General features: G+C 34.5%; 1 protein-coding gene across 5 annotated transcripts in view; it reads right to left on the reverse strand.

Moving 5' to 3' along the window:
* The window catches only part of LOC144436064 (uncharacterized), a 132,822-nt gene that overhangs the window by 48,484 nt on the left and 66,001 nt on the right, over positions 1-18,337 (reverse strand). The window contains exon 1 of one of the 5 annotated variants that reach the window (XM_078124729.1): positions 2,885-3,146. The exons of the other annotated variants lie outside the window; for them this stretch is intronic. The gene's annotated coding sequence lies outside the window, so the exon portion shown is untranslated. Of the gene's footprint in view, positions 1-2,884; positions 3,147-18,337 lie in introns of those variants that run through there. 5 annotated transcript variants of the gene reach the window in all.

Consider the following 18,337-nt stretch of genomic DNA (forward strand, 5'->3'; position numbering starts at 1 on the left):
AGACAGTAAACCCAAATATAATAACGAATTCAATATCTGTATGATATTAAAAAGTAAGCAAACTATATAAAATTCACCAATTCGAAGTAATGTCAACAGTCAGTGACTAATTATACTTATTAAAACTTAATATATCCATTCAGTATATTTAGTGAGGTAAAATATTGAAAGAGTGGTTTTGTTTGCTGTCTAAAACTTTTATGTGTCGATTGTTCGGTAGATTGTGAAATCTTTATGGAGAGCTGTCATTAAAAGAAACGAAAGGTAGATGGTATAACTTTCTATTATTGCGATGTGCTGTTTTACACTATATCAGTTTACCTTCCGGCAACTAACCGTTGACTGTGTGTTGTTTTAAGAGCGTCGAAATAAGAAAAGCCGCAACTAAAATATATTACATTATTTTTAATCACAAAACTTTGCGGGCTTTGACGTCTACGATATCTCCGGGTTAGTCAGTAAAAATAAACAGTTCCCTTTCCATTCCTTTCTATACACACATTTACTTACAAAAAATACCTGCTCGCTAAAGATATCTGAAAATATGTTCTAGCTAATAAACGTTTTTTTTCCTTCAATAAATACATTGTATTTCAGACGAACACCCAAGCACCTGTTGATATTATGTTAACAGGGCGAAATGTAGTCAGAAAAGTTGCAAAATCTTTGAGGCGAGTTTTGTTGAGACTATCCATTTTCCCTTTGTATAAATATATATTGAAGAGCCTGTTGAAATGTAAAAGTTTACATTTTAGCAGAAATATAGCCTTCATATTTCGCACCTATATGATGGTATTGAAAGGTGCAGTACTTTTATAAAATAACAATAATATATAGTTCCTTTCGACATCTTTGAATGACGATCCTCTTATAGCACCTCGCTTATGCAATCTCATTATTGTACATATGTCTAACATTCTTTGACATATTACAAAAAAAAGACATTTTACGACACTTACTACAAATCTGATTTCTTAAAACCAGAATTTTCAAATGTTGAAGTCATTTACAACTAAACATTTGGATTTCAACCAATCAATAAATGAAGTCAATTCTATGCCTTATCGTCTAGATGTGTCAAAGATTTACAAAAAGATAACAAGAATTTGTCGACAAAAATGGAGGGAAAGAACTTGATACAGAGTAGAAACATGGCCGACATGCTGTGTTGACATAGTAAACTCGTTGCTATCACTTAGTGCATACGTACGTTCAGAAATGATCAGTTGCTGGGAGGTCGCATTTGATAGTATCCAACCACATGTGGATGCAATCATTCTCACACATTCTTCTCGTTTTTCATTCTACGTCCGACAGAAACACATGACACAAAATGGATAAATGTTATGGGCACCCTTGAATTGGTTCACTGTCAAAGCTATCTTTGTAGTGATAGCGAGTATTTATCTTTCTCTATTCTCTTCACGATTACTCTTTCATTGGAAGCTTCCTCGGTACGTTCACACTAATTCATAATACAGAAAGCATGTTGTGCACAATTCTCCCATCGTGATTTGAATAAGGAGTATTATACTTTATTTTAATTTCTCACCAAACAGCGATTTGGGGAATAGTTTTAATACCAGAATGTAGGAAAAGAAAAGACAAGCTACATTTCAATTGTTCAGTTTTCCGTCTAAAACTCACTCGAAAAATGAAACTGACCTCTTCACGATCCAAAATAATGATTGCAATGCCATTTTATAAAATGTTTGTAAGATTCGACATTTTTAAAGCAAAATTTTGAATTGTAATGATATTTTGGGATATGTGCAACATTTTTTTGGTCTGGACGAAAGTCAGCAAAATCAAAAAGTTATGTCAGGACGAGTATTTTCTTCATTCATTTTTGGCGGGAATGTACTTGAGGGTTTTTTAAAACTACATTGCACAAACTGCAATGTCAACAGCAAACACACTCAAAGATATTAGGTTTAATGCAAACAATGTATAGTGTATCACTTGATTTGTTCCTAAAGATGTCGTCTAACATAAGTTCATTATTTTTAGTCGAGATTTGCATACCCACATTAACAAGATTTACAAAATTGAGAATCGTCATATTGAAAATTGTCGAACGTGCTTTTGAAATAAACTAGCGTAATCACTTGAACAAATCAGTCCTTCACTGTAAAGACATCAAAAGCACGATCATGCGATTATCTGCCAAGAGTATAACAACTAATTATACTTTTTTTATTTTCATAGGCTTTTTTGACTAGCCATCCATAGAAAGTATAATGACTGACTAGTTAACAAAAAAAGGTATGGAAATCTAAATTAACAAACGAGCAATTCTCAACGTTTCATTTGATTATTCGCTTTGGTGATGATTAACTTTTTTTGTTCTAGACTTAATCAAGGTAAGCTGATAACGAGTTCAGACGTTAACACATTCATGCCACCATAGTGAGATACATGTGAACACGCTTTCACGAAACATGACAAAAATCTATTCAAAGCATTGCGTTAAATTGGCGATCTACATCACGTCGATGGGGTTGAATTTGTTATTAATAAGCAGCGTGTCCGTGTTATATCATGATGAACTCGCCCGGGGGGAAATCTCGGGAGAAGAAAACCAAATATTCAATAAAAAATGAGCGACCCTTATAGGTCAGCTAAAGGAAATTGAAAAATTGCCTTGAAATGTAGCTCTTTCCCTTGTTGGTGTAGTAGTAATACGAGAATGAGATTTTCAATTTTTACTAAAAGCACTCACAACATTTGAATTCTGACATTTATGCCTTAAAAGGAAGTCTTCAATTTGGTTAAATTTTCCCGTCCAGTTTTCAATACTTTTAGTCCGTTGATAAAACGAACCAACGAAAAGTCAATGAATAATAAACGAAATAAAAAGTTTGGGACTCCATACTTTCCTTACCGTAAATATGTAAAAGCGGGATCGGCAGAAGAGCGGGTTGGTTCCTGAGAAAGCCGGACGGGCTTGGATCTATTCGAGTGGCTGCAGCGGTTCTCTCGCCTCTGTTGTGGTAAAATGCACTTCTTCCTTCGACTACGTCAAGTATGTCACTATTAGTTATTTTTTTCAAAAACCCTCTTGCAGTCGTTCCAGTCCGAATGTCGACAAATGCGTAGGTTACGGACTAAAAATCGACTAGGAACATTGAAGGTCGATTAATGATTGGATGACAGCCACGCCTACGATGAGATATGCGACGAATCCAACGAAAGGTTTTGACAATATGGTAATATATGAAAGTGTTCAGTGACGTCACAATCGTTTGTGTATGGCGTCGTCTGGAGTCCGACTATTCTTATTTTGCACATATCGACCAACTGCAGATAATTTGTCTATTTTCTATGCGTGTGGCCCAAACTTCTGAAATGATGATACATTTTCTTTACTTTGCTGATTTAAGTGAATACATGAAACGTTGGGCTATATATATAACACGTAATTCCTCAATATGATATAATTCTACAAACCCGACAACAGTTCCCGTTAGGGTATTGTGGAATTTGATAAAGTGCTGTGAGTCTCTTTCTTAAACCATTACATAGATTGCGTCAATCGTGACTAATTTTGATGATATAGGGGAGACGAAACGTTAGCATGTATTACTTATTTATTCATACTAAATATTTAATTATTAACATTATTTTATTTTACAACTCGAGTTAAACATATAGAAATAGTATTGCTTCTTGCGATTCATCATTTTCGATGCATTATAAATCCTGTGTATTTACGCGAAATTTTTCCTTGTAACATTAGGTTGACCAATAAATCACACACACACTCATAAAGACGCACACACTTTTACGTTTAATAGCTACCCGCCTACCTACCTACCTACCTACCTACCTATACATACATACATACATACATACATACATACATACATACATACATACATACATACATACATACATCCATCCATCCATCCATCCATCCATCCATACATACATACATACATACATACATACATACATACATACATACATACATACATACATACATACATACACATACGAAGCAATGTGTATTGTACAAAATACTGATATCTTCTTAATAAAGTGTTCAAATATCATCACGATCGCATCTAGACATCGCGTATACAACATATAGTTTTAGAAACATCAATATATGACATGCACCTTATTGATATCACGAGGACTTTACGATCAATACGGATCATCTTTTTATATCTCATCAATGGTACAATCAATTGAGCATTTCTGCCGACTTTACCCTCCCTCATCATGACTGTCATTTGCTATTGTTCACTGAACAGTAATATTTGAACCAAAGCTCCAAATCACTCCATTCATATGCAGATACACGTACACTTATATTATATATACGTATTAGGTAGAAACTCATAGATACATACGTACAAACACATTAGAAGACAAACAAGTCATACAAACACACATACAAAACGTGTATGTGCGTACCTACCCACCCACTTAACCTATCTATCTATCTATCTATCTATCTATCTATCTATCTATCTATCTATCTATCTATCTATCTATCTATCTATCTATCTATCTATCTATCTATCTATCTATCTATCTACCTACCTACCTACCTACCTACCTACCTACCAACCTTCCTACCTACCTACCTACTTATTACCTACCTGCCTACCTACCTACCTACCTACCTACATGCGTACATACGTTAGTCCGTCCGTCCGTGCGTGCATGTGTGTGTGTACGTATGTGCGCTCGCTCGCTCGCTCGCACACACGCACGCACGCACGCACGCACGCACGGACAGACAGACAGACAGACAGACAGACAGACAGACAGACAGACAGACAGACAGACACGTTTTTCATGCTTGTTTTTCGTTATAGCCAAATTACATCGCTTGTGCCATTAATATTTCGGTAATGCATAAGCAACAAATGATAGTCGCAACATTTACGCCATATGCATACCACACATCAGTACATAAACGTGAAATGGTACAATATGCTAAGAACTAAAATTGCTAATAAACATGCAAGACGTGTAGAAGGAGTGATCATTTCCAAAGACTTGAATCGAAAGGTCGTGCCAAGTCAATATTGAAGTGTCAATTCAAATCTACTTGTAATGACATTTTGCTGTTTAAAATAGCAAAGCAACCCCGCCCTAGAGACAGTCTAATCCACAAAGTCAAAATTAGTCTTCATCACCCTGATTACCTCTTATTCGTGGTATTCATTTGTGAGTCTCATATAGATGAATTTATACATTATACTAGACCACAGGAAATTGCATTTGCCTAACAAACACAAGTGCACATTCTATTTTTGTAAACATTAGTCAAAGGGAGAACAATTAATTTTCTAACATTTGCCGACTTTAAGCTTTTAGTTATGTAAGGGAAATTTATGAGGCAAATGTATTACAGGACAAAATATAAATGACCCGATATTTTTTAGGATATAAGTGGAAGGTAATCCAATACTCTGAGTTGTCAGATCAAACGTAAGTACATATCAAAGCGAATCTCAACTTGTTTGAACTGATGCTTTAGAAGACATTAGGGAGATTTTAAGAAGTTCAATATAAGTCTCTCTATGACGCAGAAAGTAGCGAAAATGACGACTTGAGCTGCCCTTAAAACCCAGTGGGTCGTTCTAAAGTACATGAAGATTTGTAATCTAATGTCTGAGATGACGAACAGAATGGTTGTAATAAAGAAGAACAACACGAGAGAGCCTAAGTCAACGATCCAAGTAAAAAAAAATAAATGATTTCTTTTGGCCGTGTTTATAGGAATTTATAGGTGTATAGATTCTTCAATATTGGCACTTTACAATGTAATAACTATTCCGTCTAATATTCCCAAAGGCAGTAATTGCAGAGAAAATTAAACAAACAGCAGTTATAATGAATTGAATCCTAACTATTTCCCTACTTTTGTGATTTATCGCTTAAACGCCCCTGCTATGCTTGTGAGACCAAGCAAGTAATCGTATTTGTGTGATTTGAAATTGCGCAGTGGTGAGTGGGACAAGTACAGACCTTGAAAACGTGATGACGTATTTGAAAAATCAGGTAGGTCATTGGTAAAGTTTACAATGAGGCTTATATGTCACAGTAATGTCTGAATAATTAATCAACTTGTGCTTATCAAATATGGTAATATTTAATCTCTCAAGGTGAATTGGTGAAACCCTATTATCAATATTGCGTAATTTACTAACTGTATCGTGTAAGTCTTAAAAAACAGTGTATGCGACATAATACGCATACTCTGACAGTGTCTGTTTCGTCGAGATTTCTTCTCAACAACATGTCAATTTTTAAAAAAGATATATTGAAAATGAAATCTGGATTATTTTGGCGCGTCTTCCTAAACGATCAGCATATCCATTGCCGACAGTATTTACATGTTGTACACCATCAAGGGATACTAATAGACTGAACAAAAATTGTTCTACAAAAAATCACAGCATTACAGGGTAACTTTTATATTCGATAAACAGTCTTGGTTTCGTGTAAAATAAAAATACATACATTACTTAGTGTTAATTCACTTGCCATTAACATAAATGGTTGTGTTGGGCAGAGATTTCAATGCTGGATGTTTCGTCACTGTTGAATGAATGTACCTAACAAATATTAACAGATGCAACTCCGTAATTATCAAGAAATTTATCTTTCAGCTTTCACTTTTGTTCGGATGTAAATTTGACGCATGTCTGCAGGCACAGTAAATCTGCTTTGCCTCTCAAGGTGAATTGCTATTACGGTTACTTTTGCGTTATTCTAGTCTGTACTCAACTAATGTGAGATTCGCGATACGTTTCGTCTCTTCAGGTGTTGTCTATTAGGTCAAAGGTCAAACACCATCAACGCCCTCCTAGAGGTTGTGAAGCACTGACTACACTCGTGCGTAGAATACACGTATGCAGCGAAACATGTGCTGTGCATTTATGTAACATTCCATTCTCGTTCTCTATACTATGAATATATGAAGTTGACGGCAGGAACAATTTCCCGACCCTGTCCTTCCGACGTCAGTAGCATTTGACCATAAATTCAATTCGTAAACGAAGGTTATTCACGTCAATGGCTTGCCCGCTGGATTAAAATAATATATAGCTTGCTATATGAGTCTGTTGTCGAGTTTTATTTGCGTCAAGTAGCGAATCAACGTTATGCTTGTTTAGGTATTTGGTTCCTCGACACATGTATCAAGTGTACACGTGTTATGTAACAATCAACAATTTCAAAATAATTAAAAATTAAGTTTTCAATATCAAATTCTATGAATGTGTTTAACAATTTATAGTTTAGTGTCACTTAACTCTAGCGCTATGGTTGGATACCGTATAGTTATTTGGAGAGAGTAAGTGGGTTTAACATGTCAACTTTCATCTTTGCCTGCATGAAGAGTGTACACGCGCTGGCTAAAATTATTAATAGTAAAACTCGGGTTGTTATACATTACAAAAATTAGCTGGCAAGCTAAACATTATTTGCCTGAAAGAATGTTTGACTAATCTAATTTCTAGTGGAAATACATGAGGTGGGAACCGAGGCTATTTTCATATAGTAATACACAGGGAAACGAAGTGGTCTTGTTCCATTACGTTTCAACTCACTCACATAACCTATATTATGATAGCAGTATTGGGCAGATACAAAATCCTTGATAGAGTTAATGCATCATGGGCTCCATCAGAAACAGACAGATTATCATAAAACATGCATGAAAATACAATAAATTTATTAAAGGTTTATAAAGTGTAAGTCTTTTTCAAATATTTGTAAGGTCGGGGTAGTTTAGAGAATAACATACGCATGTGTGCAGCGGCCTGTGAACCGTATCAATCAAATTCTCTTTTTTATTATGAACAGAGAGCAAACACGACGTATATAAACATTTCATACATAACAATGTTGAGTTAAATCAAAAGGAAGATAATTTTAGTTAGTGTCCACAGAGATAAATACATCTACTATATCAATAATACATGCGATTGCTGCGTTGATAAAGATTCTCTGAGAGGTTTCTTTTATTTTTAATATTAAGAGTAATGTACGATTTAGAGATTTCGCGGCTGACAGTCACGGATAGTTCTGCGAATACTGTAGTTTCCATAAATTTGAATATCAAGACATCACACGTTCTCCAAGCTATATATATGGAGGTCATTCCGTTAACGTAGTAAAACTTTAATGGTCGGGTTCCTTCTTGACACTTCCAAGCAAACGTCATCAAAGTATAGCTATTTGTGTATTCCTGGGTCTCTAAAAGACGCCTGCATGTCCGCCTATACTCAAGTAGAAATCATTAAAACTTGTCCTGTTTACAAGCCAAAGTAAACCGACTTCCTGTAGTATTTGGAGGTAAAATGCACGGACCTCTTGGTGTTCTGATGGTAGGTGATACTTTTATTACTCTTGATTATCGCCAACCATAGTAATTGCTTGTTTTCACCCGCGAACATTAGTTAAAGGGGTACAGTCTGTAATATGTTATGCTTCTTATACATACTCTCGTTGTTCAGACCATTGAAACATATTTGAACCATGCCTAACAACTGGTAAAGCTCCCATCATTTATTATTATAATATAATATAAAATGAAATTTAATTTAGGGGGTACTCTTTAATTCGAGAAATATCAGTCTTGCTTACCATAAGTCTTAACCAATCTTACTATTGACGTTCAAGTCTGTATTGTCTGTTTACATGGTGTATAATTACAGACTATAAAAAGTCAGTCATGTACAAAGATAGCATGGTAGCAATCTCTTGCTACATTTTACCTATTATGATACAATGTATTTAAAAATACTGCAACTAGACACAGACACGTGAGCGTCAGTGTTTTGACGTTTGGCATTACTGTCTGCATGGTAGTACTTTATTTTATTTAGACAAAAGAAGAGAAATGAAACTGTATTGATCCAATCTTGCTATCTTAAAATGTCGTTTCTTATTGGTTCCTTCGTGGTTGTATCAAACAAAGCCGGTGAACGGTAACATGAAATGAGCTGTATACCTATGTTTTTACGGTATCCATGTATTTCAAAAGTATAAATGATTTAAACATCTCATCAAAACATATCTTATTTGATAATTATATCGTTATTAATTTATGACAGAAACATATATATATGAACCGATATACATATACACCAATCGTTCAATTGCTATATCAACATTGTTGCATAAAAACATACAAAATAGTAACGCTTTTCACAGAACACAGAGATGGCGTATTTTGATACTTTTAATTCTAAGTTTCCTATCGAGGTAATTTGGTCAATTTGTGATTGGCATGCATGAAAACGTATGTTATTGATGACTATAAAGCTATACAACAATTCAATTATGTCAGTATCAACAAACAATGTTCAACGACATCAAAGATTCCACCTACAGATTCCTATGATCTGCAGCATCGTTTACTACAAAATTTTGTTAATATAAAAATTTGTTTCCACGTGCAGTTAGATCGGTTCTTGTAGCCAAAGGGTACAACTTCTGGGAAAGTGTCAACTTGGTCGTTGGATTTGATAGGCGTTTGTCGCACTTTACTTCGCAATCCTTCAAATACATGAATTACACTAAGTTATGACATCTGCCTCGATTGCCTTCCTTGCCTTTCACCTATGCGATCGGTAGATAAATTACGATAAAGGTTTTGACCTCAACCTGGGCCTAGAGAAGTGTTAGTATCCACGCTCGTCTTTGATAAATCACTTCAATACAACAGTCACAGCTGCAGGGAAAGCGAACTGAAAAATACAGCCTGGACTTCCAGCTCGGATCTAAGTTTTATCCTATTTAGGCAATATAAGTGCAAGGACTAGATTTATTCATCCATTAATTAGCTTGAAGATTTACAAATGAGGCATATTTCATAGGTTTGGGTTACTTCTGCTCGATCTAATGGATTTATTTAATTGGCTCCCCCGGCGTAAGATTGTAACATCTGCCGCGAGGAGACGCGTGTCGGTGCGAATTAATAGTGACTTATGACGGCCATCATTTTAACATTTACTTTCGTGCGTCATGCGAGTAATAAATATGTACTATTTTCCCTTTAAAAAAATAAGTGTTGATCTTAATTATATATACTGGTTACTTGTTCTGAAAATAATTAAAATGTAAAGCAACAGATGCCACTGACCTCTAAAACTATATGTAGAAAAATGTATGTTTTCTAGAGTTTTCTAGAAAAGCTAATTCTTTGTTGTCATGTTTTTTGTTGTTGTAAGTGTACGAAGAGAAGATTCAAGCTAAAACACAGTTTATGTAAATGAAGCTGTCATTTGACTCGAAATACACGGCTGTCAGTTAATATCCTTTGTTTATGTATTTTATCCTTTTATTTCGCACAACGCATGCGCAATGTAGTCGGTGTATTAATTCCGTTAGTATTCATTAACAATAACTTTAATTCGGTTAATATTCTAAAGAATGAATTATATTGACCATAATGCATGAACTTGCAATCCAGACTGAGCATGCTCAGACGCAAAGGACTATGGGATTATCTGTGGTTATCATAATACCTAATCTGGAGCTACCGATAAAATAAACCTCACACAATGGTCAGGGTGACTATGAATTGATTGTTTGTGGTTACAAACAATGTAAAATATTGTTTACAATGCTAATTGATTAGTATTTATTATCACATTGCCCCATGATGCAACATTCAACATGGTGTGTTTGCAAGTTCCCTATTAACCCCTGTTTTTTTAAACAAATTGCGATTTTTAAAAGAGGTAAATTTAATATTCAAACTCAAGGAAATTATGATAAAATTTAATAAGAATGAGAAAGAAAAATTGACTGGAATCTTAAAAAATTAACAAGTTGAACCCTTTACATTTAAACATTAATACCGAAAGGTATATTGAACAAAATCAATTGAATCTATCCTATAAATGGTTAAGAAATTCATTGTGTGTGCCAAAGCAGGAAGTACGGTCTTTTTTTATACACCAAATAAACAAAGAGCGAAAATATTGACATGCATAATGGAAATTGTAGACATGACACGTTGTGCATGTTTATGCAATTTGAGGTAAATAGGTCTGAACACACTCGTATACAATGAATATCTAATTATTAATCTCTCTAACGTACTAAAATAAGTTTAACTCGAAGGACCATATACATTCATATGCTCAATAGACTTAACAACAACTTAAGCCAAACCAGTTGGTCCACTACATTACTCAAAATCAAAACCTAATTATTTACGTGTTAAAAGTTTGCACGGTACATGGTGTATAATATGTATTTGACGAATAATTATTCAAATGGAATACGGAGCAGTAAGATATTCCTCTCAATGAAAAATATGTAAGCAATTATATTATTCACTCTTACGATCAATTCTTGTCAATAAAGAAAATTCATATCTTTTTGTGATTTACGTAGCTATCTATATGTTATATAAATGTTATTGAGTTATATTTATGAGTATTTCACGTTTGTCAATATGTGTACTTGGTAGAATTATATATCATAATGATGGCATGGCAATGTCATGTAATGTTAAGAACGTCATTTTGTCTTTCGATAAAAAGTAATCACAAGTTGTACGAATCGGGAATAAAATTGGCTTTGGGATTTCCTACAGATATGCATTTTGTTCGTATAACTGCCCAGAATCATGTTGTATATCATATGAAAACACAACCAACACAAGTGTATGAAATATATATGTGACCTTTCTACTGTAGTGATGGCACACTGTGAACTTCTGCAGCTGTTCGCTGCTTGTTATTTCCGTGGGAACATTGACATTAATTAGGCAATCGGTAAGAAATCGCTTACTTGACAACCATCAATCAAGTTAAAGATTAACAAAGATTAAATTTTAGGCAATAGGCAAATAATTATTCACTTTGTTTAGAAGCATCAATAACATTAAAGATTTACAAGATAATTTTTTATAACAAGTCATGCCGACAATGTTCCATCAATTAATAATTATTCATACTGCAATATTCTATTAACGACAACCGAAATGCATTACAGCAACCCTTAGGCGTGATAACTTTTAGAGTGAGATCATGACACCATTATTGATCAGAAGTTAGATTTCAGTATACTTGGTAACATACTTCAAATGCAGTAAAGGACAGACGATAATAATTATAAAAAAGAAACTTATAGATGGGTATTCTGTTTTCGCAAAGCAGTGAAACACCTACTGCTGTAGTCAAGCACTGCTGTAATTATATGAAACATTGTTAGCGTTTAATGACGAATTAAGGTATTTTGTATTCTATCTGCGTTCAATATAATATTAAACTATAAATTAGACCAAGAAATATAATAATTATATCTTGACATTTAAATTATATTTAATTCGAAAGTAAGAAATCCGATAGCGAAGGTATTATATTTAATGAGTTGTAGTATTTGCCACGGGGTCTATGTAATAGTCAGCCCCATCTACCTTTCATTTTGATGCCGCCCACTTTGAAATGTTGTGTCAACTGTTTTGATTTCTTATCACCCTACATGTGTCCCTTGTAGACCAGACATCAATCCACCGCACTTTATGAATGATGTAGTGTTTTTGCGAATAATGTGTTTAACCTATTTATCATTTTAATACCATGCATGTGATATATATTGAATCCACGTCTTATGTTTATTTTCTAAGGATCTGATAAGTAATTGGGATATAGACATCCACTGGTATATCGTCTTGACTTTATTCTCTTCATAACCATTCCAACATTTCTCCTACGCTTAACATTGAGTAACAGATGTTGAGGATTTGCATAAGCACTAATGATTAAACGCGCGTCTAGATGTTTGTCCACATAAATACAATCTCCAATGCCTGATATCACGTGCCATAGAGAAGAATCGTATCTTTGGTCTGATGTCGTTGTTTCCAAAATAGATGTGTTTGTTTTTTTAAACACCTTTCGTACAAGTGATCAAACCCGTCGTACTTTTCAATGCGTGTGGTTCGTACGTAGACGAATCGGGTTGGTAATAATTTCAATGTGGCCCTTGTGTATATATATACATGTATATCTTTTCATCTACCATTTGCATTATAAGTACACAACACGAGGTAGCATGGTTTATTTTTCTGTTGTTTTGCAAACGGAAATTGTTGACAAAATGTTGTGCAGTGAGCGTTACCTTGTTGGTGATGATGCTTAAAGGGTATAATCTGAAAATCAACTTGTATATTCTAATTAATTCCAGTCATCAACTTTACCAATATTGCTGTATCTATTGAAGTAAGATTTAACTTTCTGCTGAAATTTCAAATTTTCTTAGCTAAAATTAGGTACTAGGCACTTTCAACCCAAGCGAACCATGCAACTGATTTTCGGAGTAACTGTAGTTTTCATGCTGATCAGAAACGATTGATTAACCCTCCTACAAGTGTCACAGTAACCATGACGACGGGATTATTTGTGGTTAAAAAGAAACACCACAAGGGTGTACAATAGTGATTGATTCATATGTATCATCATATTTCCCAAAATGCATCAGTACAGTCATGATAATCAAGATGGTGGGTCTGCAAGTTTCTTACTCCGAACTAACGCTTGTGAATGCAAATATGATTGTCAACTCATTCTGCATACCTACAAACATCCCAATGTACAATTGCAACTTGTTTTCTTGCCGCCTCTAAGAAATGAAATTTTGTCATTCTGTACAGTCATCTAGTGTACAATCTAACAATTAATATTTATTCAAGCTAATTATATTGATTTAGTTCAATGAGACAAGTCCAAGATTTACTTTAAAAAATCAGCAGTTATTTAAAGAACCCGACGTTTCGGCTATACACGGACAGCCTGTTCCAAGGGCTTGATGTAGAGTAAAAATACTGTACTGAACTAATGTTCAAAGTAAAACCAGTATATTCATAATTTCTTTCATATGCAAATTTATTGTAATGACACATTATCAAAATGTAGGATACTCATTGTGATCTTATTGTGTACTATTAATTTTAATCCCCAATTCATGACACAAACATTATAAATCTTTTAATGTCAAGAATTTTCACGCTTTATTTCTTTCATTTCTGAACAAATTGTTCGTTAATCTGCGACATTTTGCCGCACATGATTTCAATTTTGGAGATGAGATTTCCAAGATTGAACGAGGCTGTTTCATTGATGTTATCAATTTGTTTTATAAGTTGTCATGTCACACAGCTATATATCTAAACGAATCACTCATTTCTGACATTGTCCCAGCAAGGGTGCGGGGATGGGGTGTGTTAATGATAACTTCAGTTTACCAACACAAATTATACTTGTTGTTTTGGGAACGGTTCTACTTAAACAGTATATATGTTTTCGTCCTCTTGTTCCTTGCTTTATCAAAGTTCTTTCGTCTCGCCGGATGTTCCAAATTTCGCAAATCGTCCGCTGACGTGACTTTTTATGTTTCATAATTATCTCTATCTACTGCATCTATTTTGATTTGATATTCAAGGAAAAACGTATAAGGAAGGTGCAAGTATGTTTCTAGAGTTGAACAGTGCCAATTTAGATTAAAGATACTCCAAAATGTTCATTCACATATTTTGGCGGGAAAATAATTCACGTTGAGGGAATTGTGCAAAATGTCAAACGACTAAGCAATCTCGCTGTGACTTTAACATCATTTACATGTACAGTGACTATCTTTCATCCGTTCAACACAATCGTTAAATCTGTTTCGCGAGAATGGTGTAAAATATCTACAGGAAGTTACTGTTTTCCAAACCTATCAAGCGATGTAACGAGATATTTTCCGCATCATGTCGCATGTACACTAACAAGTCATAAGCAGCTTCTAGCATCCTGTTTTTTGATCTTTACAAATGTAAGGCAAAATAGAAAAATATGTTTGTTACAGATAACATGACTTCAGAAAATAGGGTAGGTAGGCCGGTATTTTATTTTATTTTTAAAAATTAGTTCGACCCCAAGATAAGGTACTCGTCGACCACAATACTACCGTGAGAGTTTGATGAGGTGTAAAAGAATTAAATGAATATAATTATAAGTTAAGTAGATGAACACGTTATGCAGACTGTACTGTTATAGTCTAAAATGTTTCTGGTTTCTCTCTGGAATACGATGTTTTAAAAAGTGACCACAGATGAGGCAAGGGCATAAAGGTGTACATGAAAATAGAAGTAAATTGTTACCCGTTTTCCATTTTGAATGCAAAAAAAATGTTTAGGGTTGGGGGTTTAACCTAGGCTTGGTCGAGTTATCGGAAACACACTATTTTGTATGGCCTAATATCCTGTTCGAATTTTTATTCTCTTTATGCAAAACCCAAAGCAATAAGGAGTCATGGCAACCGAAATGTTGCATGACGCTATTATTGTTGTTGTTATTGTTGTTGCTTTGTTATTGTTGGTGTTGTTGTTGTTGTTGTTGTTGTTGTTGTTGCTGCTGCTGCTGTTGATGATGATGATGATGATGATGATGTTGTTGTTGTTGTTGTTGTTGTTGTTGTTGTTGTTGTTGTTGTTGTTGATGTGTATGGTCTAGATACCATTTAAAATAATTCCATAATAATAAAGCCATCTGAATTTGCCCTATTGTCCTTTTATTCGAAAGGAAAATGTAGTCTATTTGCTGTGATTCATACTTTATACTCGTTCGACATTCGAAAATTCTTACTCTAATATTCCGTTTACTCATTGAAAATGATATCTCAATATTTTATTAATATTTCCCTCGGAGGTTATTGAATATTTTATACAACTCTGATTTACCAGATAACACGAAACCATTGTATGGGTTTAAGGAAAACAAGGGACTTTTTAGTATTGATCACATTTATGTATTTATGTGTTTAACAAGCCAAGACAAGACAAGGCAAGACAACACAACACAACACAACACAACACAACACAACACAACACAACACAACACAAGACAAGACAAGACAAGACAAGACAACACAATACAATACAATACAATACAACACAACACCACCCCACCACCACCACCACAACAACAACAACAACAACAACAACAACACCAATACCAACAACACCAACTCGGAAATGAGATGAGTGTCTGATAATATCCCTCTATTTTTTCATCTCAGTTGCCAATTTTAATTGTTGATACAAAGATCATAATTAAACAAAAGAGAATAGACAATACATAGCCTTCATTTCATTCTATTTTCATGCCAATATCTAATACTTGTTTCTTATCAACAGCAATTGTGATGAACAGATGTGATATATCTGTTATTATTAATCACAGACAGAGACGGACGGACGGACGGACGGACGGACGGACGGACGGACGGACGGACAGACAGACAGACAGACAGACAGACAGACAGACAGACAGACAGACAGACAGACAGACAGACAGACAGACAGACAGACAGACAGACAGACAGACAGACAGACAGACACACTGTCGAAGACTGATGTCGAAACTCGAACGAAGAGTGAATTCGATCAGAATATATTCGTGACTTAACGTGGTGTTTATCTGAAATCACAAATAATTGTAGGTGATGTAAAATCATGAAATGGCTCTCCAGAACCTAGTGTATGAAAATGTCTCTATTTCTTGTAGTGGTGTTCCCCTTTATGCTCTAATCCAAAAGCCATTTAAAATGTTTTCTATGTTAAAGCAAGTTGTGCATTTGATTAGCTCTTAACACAACGGAATGGAACTGATATAAAGTAATCAATCTAGTTTCTGTATATTTTTTAACTGTTACCTTCTGGTTTATAGACTTGAAAACTGCTTGTATGTTCAGGAAGATAAAATTTTGCCTCGAGGCTAAGATAACTGCAATATTTGACTCCAGCATAGACGTTGGGGAGACTATGACTCCAGTAACCAAATCCTAAAACTCAATGATATGCCTTAAGTCAAACAAAAAATCACAGTGTCGATTTTAGCGATTTTTTTTTTGTATTACTCAACTAGTCCTCAAGGATAAAAGGAAACAGAACTTTTAAAGAATACACATTACACAGAGATACATTTGAAAGATAAATTCAATTTCTCTAAATTCCAATAACGACGAATGTTCAACTTTGAAAATTACTAGGTTTAAATTTATTTTCATCCTACGTAATAAAACCTAGGATGTTCTTCACGTAAAGTTTTACATGTCTTTATTAACCTCTTTTAAATCAATACACACTGTCTACAATCAGCCATTTCAACATGATTGGCGCCATACATATCACCTGTTCCTTTTGTGACACATGGTCTGTTTTTTTAAAAGAGTGTTTGCAGGATTGGATACAGTAACTCCTTATAGGACTTTGAAACTGTGAGAGGGAAAGAGATAAAGGAGGGGGAATAGACAGGTTGATAGGCAGACAAGTGGACAGGCAGACAGATAGACAGACAAACAGGCGGACAGACAGACAGGTGGAAATACATACATACATACATACATACATACATACATACATACATACATACATACATACATACATACATGTTACATACATACATACATACATACATACATACATACATACATACATACATACATACTTACGTACATACATGGAGAGAGGTAGGGGACGGGAGAGTAGCGAAGACGGGTTGACGGAGACATAGCTATAGATAGAGAGACAGACGGACGGATAGAGAGGTACATAATCCGAGGTTGAATATACAGGTGAATGTATAGATTTATAGAAAAAGACAGGCAGAGGGGGATACAGGAGATGGGCTGACGGACATTGTTTTTAGAATATATACATACTATAGAAACCTACACCTACCCTGTCACCAAAACAACAGTTACTCAAACACTTAAATACACCCTGTACCATTTGTTTTGTAATGGATAATTTTAGGTTCATTCGTACCCAATTAATCCCATGACAGTACCAACGCAAGGTGTCACTTCCTCACCTTTCATTAGAAATAGATCACTGTCGTCATACTATCAACTTAGGTATTTGTCTATAGAAATAATTTCGCAGTCTAAGTTTTGCATTTCCGCTGTGTTTTGACACTGTCATATCTTACAGATTCAATAATGCGTAATTAGTTGTTGTATATTTACAGTTTCTTTTCATTTCAATAATTAATTTTCTCTCCGGGGATTATAACCATAGCTTATATAATCTTTATATAGATGTTTTTTCTTATTAGTTTTATTTGTTAAATTTCTCACACCAGTACTTTTCAAATTGTAACCTTAAACCACAAACAAGTAAGCTTAAACTTCCTCCGAATCATTTTCGGTTGAAACCACCTACACAGCAGACATGGAAAATTAAAGTGATAGAAAATGCTCGTCAATTCGGAAAAGTGATATAGATGTCTGCATTCGATATTGAAAGGAGTTCATTCTTATCTTCTTTTTAATATATCCTAATCGTCTACCATACATGAGTGCAATACAT

The sequence above is a fragment of the Glandiceps talaboti genome, chromosome 6 (assembly GCF_964340395.1).
Source record: "Glandiceps talaboti chromosome 6, keGlaTala1.1, whole genome shotgun sequence".
NCBI classification, from domain to species: Eukaryota; Metazoa; Hemichordata; class Enteropneusta; family Spengelidae; genus Glandiceps; species Glandiceps talaboti.